Raw genomic sequence first — 5429 nt, 5'->3', positions numbered from 1 at the left:
GCGGCCGCGGGCCTTCCCCACCGGAAATGACGCGCGCTTTGCCCCCTCGAGGATGCCGGGAAGGGGACCGCCACCCGCCATTGGGAGAAGGGCAAAGTATGGCTCGAGCGCTCACTGCGCGTGCGTTCTCACGTGCGTCGCCACCTGGCGGGGATCGGGACTGCAGCGGATGGACAGGCAAAGTCTGGGACGAGGGGTAGGGGCTCAGCCAGCAGTCGGCGGAGGTTTGTGTTTGTGCTTTGGGACCCGAGGCTCTTCTCTGCACCAGGCTTCAAGTTCCTGAAAGGCCCAGAATTTCTAGGCGGCGACTCCGGGCCAGAACTGGAGTACAAAAGATGCATGTGGCCCCAGGGCCTGAGTTCCGGGAGACCCGTCTTTTTCTGGTGGTTCCTCCAGCTTTTGTCTATACTGGCTAAAGTTTTTTGTTTGCATGGATTCATTCAGCAAACAGTTATTGACACCACTGTGGGTGCAAAGGTGATCAAGGCTGGGCCTTGACCTCACCGAATTCACCACCAGTGGGAGGAACCAGGAAACAATGACAAAGGAATGCCAAGTGCTGTGATAGGGAACCGAGAAGGGACTCTAGGAGCACGGTGTGGGGTGGGGGTGGGGGTGCTCATCCAGTCTGTAAAGGGATTCAATATGAAGTGGCTTACCAGAGGAGGTGGCTTGAGCTGAATGTTGAATGGCAAGTGGGGGAAGAGCATTCAACACAAAGGAAGCAGAATGTGCCAAGCGAGGTAGAGGTATGGAGTTCTCTGTACTGAATCAATCTCTCAAGTCATTTGCCCAGATTCTTCTAAACCCTAATTGTGGCCGTGGGGATCCTGCACTTTCCCTGCTCTCATGAGCATGTCTATCTCTGTATTCTGCATCTATATCTGTATTCCTGTGAACAGCTGCTCACTCGTGCTCTATAGTCTTGCTGCCCCAAGTGCATTGCACATATCTGCCAGCGTCAGCTTTCTAAATTACAGCTCTAAGTCTGTTGCCACCCTGTGTGCAACTTTGAACGGTCTCCAGGTGTGAAAACTCGGTGTAGCTCCCAGCATAAAATGGGGCCACAGTCTCCTCTTAACTGCTCCTGCGTGAACCTTGTGTTTCTTTTTCCTGGAATACCTTTTCAGTCCTTTCCAGATCTCAAACTCAAATGTGTCCCGGCCTTGACCACCCATCCCTCCCTCTCTGCATCGACAGCGCTGCGTCCGTATTATTTCCATTACAGTTCCTACCCATTGTACTGTAACCTTTCGTTTACAGATCTGTCCATCTGTCCGTGTCCCACACTAGAGCTCCTCGAAGGCCAAGCATCTAGTGTAGGAGGTACTACACAAATGTTTCATGATAACGGCTCACATTTATCCAGGGAATACTACCTGCTAGGCAGAGTGCTAATTGCTAACCACCTTTATACGGGTCATCTCATTTAATCCTCTTAACAACCTATTTTACAGCTATCTCCATTTTACAGATGAAGCTCAGGGAGGTTAAGTAATTTGTCCAGAGACACACAGCTGGCTGCCGAGTGAGGAGCTGGCATTCAAATCCTGGAAGGAACAGAGAGCTATGGTCCTTGTGCCACATCCTCAGGCTCCTGGAATAGGAACGGAGAGGGACTCAAGGCTGGAGGAGGATGGCAGAAATAGGCATTAAAAAAAAAAATCAGCCAGCCCTGGGTTTTGGTCTTAACATGAACAGCACACCTCTTCCGGATCTACTTCACACACTCCTGGGCCTGCTCTGGGAAGGGAAGGGGAGCAAAGGCACCTTCCATGCTGTGGGTGACTCATCGTGACCCTGGCTTAGTCACAGCCAAGTTACCACAAGCCAGCAGCAGAAGCCATCCCAGTGTGAATTCTGGCCCTTTGGGAAAGAGGAGTGCCTGCTGTTCGCTTCTCCAGGATGGCGGAGCCTTGAGGCAAAGCCTTACCAGGAGGCTGCTTGTGGGCTCTGAAGCCATTTCTCCAAACCCTCTCTCCGGGGCATATGGATATGACAGAAAATGTACTTTAAAAGAAGAAAAAGGGAAAGGAAGGAAGGAAGGCACAGAGGAAGGAAGGAAACAGATCATAAACTGGATTATAAGCAAGGAGATCGACAAGGAGGGAGACCTAGACCCAAGGGGCTACTCGCGTGTGTTCTTTCTTGAGCACAGAGAGGCCAACGAGGTAGGAACAGGAGTGGCCTTGGAACAAGGAGGAGGCGAACCCATCCTGCGCCTCTGTCCTTTCTCTTCTCCTCCTTCTCTCCCCTACATACATTAGGGATTTGTGCTGTAATGGTGGCTTTTGCACACCCCCCCCCCCATTCTTTGCCCTACAAAGAATGTGACTTTCCTGCTTAGGAATGGCTCCTGGTGCTGGGGTGGGGTGTGGGGGAGTTACCTGAAAGAGAAGCAGAAGGAAAAAGGAAAAAGAAAGAGAAGCCTGCCCCATTCAAGAGAAAAACACACCAAAGTCCTTTACTCCCAACTCTCCTAAGCAGAGAAAGGCATTCCTTATTTTAGCAGGGGAGGAGGAGCAGGGGATCAGTGACCTGCTTGTGTGCCTGCACTGAGTTACCTAAAGTAATCAGAGCTGCCTCGTACAGCTGTGCAGGCTGTGCACTGCATAAGTCCACACTATTATGTAAGGAAGCCCTTGGAGTTGGGTTACTACTATTACACAGTTTGCCTTAAAAAAAAAAAAAAAGCAAACAAAGACGATTTGTATCAAAGACGACAAAAATATTGCTATCTAGAGCGAAAACTGACAGGATCACCTTGCAAGAGAGAGAAAGAAAAGGTGGGTGAGTGTGTGGAGACACAATTTGTATTAGTACAAAACCACCATTCTACCCTGTTCTCATCCATGTAGGGAGACTGGGGGAAAGGAAGGAGACACAAAAATCTCCAAACCTCTGCTGGAGTTTCTGAACTATGAAGAGAAATGCCCCACCTCCCAGTGGGTAGCCCTTAGTTTTGCAGAGACAAGGACTGGTCTTAAAATGTGCAAAGATAAGATCTAGAGGCAGACACGGGGCGGGAGGCGGGGGGGAAGCTCTGTGAGGAATTGTGAGGGGATTCCAGGAGGGCCTAGGAGAGGAGAGTGTGCTAGGAACCGAGGCAGGAGGCCAGACCTTCCCAGGAAAGTCAGTGAGATATTCCCATGTGGCGATGTGCTGTGGGACTGGTGAGAATAGGTTGTGGGGGGGGCCTGGCTGACTCGGGCTGTGGAGCATGCGACTCTTGGTCTCAGGGTTGTGAGTTTGAGCCCCATGTTGGGTGTAGAGATTACTTAAAATCTTTTTATTTATTTATTTTTTTTTTCAACGTTTATTTATTTTTGGGACAGAGAGAGACAGAGCATGAACGGGGGAGGGGCAGAGAGAGAGGGAGACACAGAATCGGAAACAGGCTCCAGGCTCTGAGCCATCAGCCCAGAGCCTGACACGGGGCTCGAACTCACGGACCGCGAGATCGTGACCTGGCTGAAGTCGGACGCTTAACCGACTGCGCCACCCAGGCGCCCCACTTAAAATCTTTTTAAAAAGAGAGAGAAAGACATGGGGCGCCTGGGTGGCTCAGTCGGTTGAGCGTCCGACTTCGGCTCAGGTCATGATCTCACAGCTCGTGAGTTCGAGCCCCGCGTCGGGCTCTGTGCCGACAGCTCAGAGCCTGGAGCCTGCTTCGGATTCTGTGTCTCCCTCTCTCTCTGCCCCTAACCCACTCGCATTCTGTCTCTGTCTCTCTGAAAAATAAATAAACATTAAAAAAATTTTTTAAAGACAGAGAAAGGCAGAATGCGTTGTGAACCTTGCTGCGAGGTGAATGCCCCTCCCTTTAGGAAAGCCTTTAGGAAAGCCTTTGCAGTGAGGCATCCAAGAGAAGGTGTCACCTTCGTTGTCTCCATCCTCTCCAAGCTGAGGAAGTCAAGAACATCTGAAGGAGGCAAGATGCAACCGTGCCCGTCTTGTCGTCTCCCCCTACTCACCTGTCCCTGGCTCCTCTGATTCTTCTTCCTCCTCCTCTGACGAGCCTCCGCACTTTGCGCTTGCTGTTCCCTCCACTGGCGGCCCACGGTCAGTCCCTCACCTCCTCCAGGTCTGTGCCCCATGTTGCCCCCTCAGGGAGACCTTCCCTCACCCGCCCATTTGCAAAGGCGAATGGTGCAGCCGCCTCTGCTTCTCCTCCTTCTCTGCTTTATTTATTTTCCTCCTCTAAAACGTAAGCTCCGTAAAAGCAAGGATTTGGGTGCTTTTTGTTCTTGCTATATCCCGAGCGCCTGGCAGAGAGCCTGGCACATAATAGACATTAAGTAAATACTGGTTGAATGAAGGAATGGACAGAGATTTGGGTGGAGACTCTTGTCCAGTGCCCCATGTAGCTTCCCACAGTTGGCACGCAACTCCTGGAGGGCACTGGACTTCCTGCAGGACGTGAGCTGGGGGTGCAGACCATTCTTGACTGCCTCACCAGAGGCCAAGGCTCCTGGGCCGCACGTGGGTCACGTCTGCGACGTGGCCTTTGCACGCATCGCAGTTTGCTAGAGAAAGGCGTGTTGCTGGGTTCTAAAGCTGCTAATTGCACCCAGCACAATGCTTATCTTATCTGTCGGCTTCTTGCAGCCACTGCTACTACTGATAGAGCGGACAAATTATTGTGGTGCTTTTTTTTTTTCCTGTAGTTGGGGGAGTGTCAAATCTAGGTTGTGCACACAGGATTGCGTCAAGCCCAAAATAGTCCCACGTTGCACAGTATCTCATTCATCGGGGACTTCTGCCCCGGATGATGAATCTAAGCTCCTGGGCAGATAGCTTGACCCCAAATTAAACTTTTTCTTGCCTTTAACCCCTTCCTTTGCCATTCCTTCTGCTCACCACGCCTGTCCCACTTGGGAAAACTCTTAGTCATCTGCCAAGGAGTTCTGTGGATGCTGCCTGCAACACTCATTCCCTTTCTTCTGGAGGCACCACTCTGATGATCTCTTGGGAAGCCATCTGCCCCCGCTCTTGGACCATGAGTCAGGTGTGGTTCATGCTGCTGGTGTCTGGGCTGGGGTAGGGGATAGACGCATGACCTAGACCTGGCAGGCACCTATCGGAACAGAATGTGCTCTTCTCCCTAACTGCAACAGTTGGGTCATGGAAGACCCAGTTCAAGGTCTTCATTCAAGTTGGTCTACTCTGCATTGGCTCTGAGACTTTTTTTTTGTCATTTTTTTTTTTTAACGTTTATTCATTTTTGAGACACAGGGAGAGAGACAGAGCATGAGCGGGGGAGGAGCAGAAAGAAAGGGAGACGCAGAATCTGAAGCAGGCTCCAGGCTTTGAGCTGTCAGCACAGAGCCCGATGAGGAGCTTGAACTTGGAATGGCGAGATCATGACCTGAGCCAAAGTTGGACGCTTCACCGACTGAGCCACCCAGACGCCCCCTGAGACTTTTGAA

The sequence above is a fragment of the Lynx canadensis genome, chromosome E1 (genome assembly GCF_007474595.2).
Source record: "Lynx canadensis isolate LIC74 chromosome E1, mLynCan4.pri.v2, whole genome shotgun sequence".
Classification (NCBI taxonomy): Eukaryota; Metazoa; Chordata; class Mammalia; order Carnivora; family Felidae; genus Lynx; species Lynx canadensis.
The sequence above is the reverse complement of the archived record's forward strand: the minus strand, read 5'-3'. Positions refer to the sequence as shown.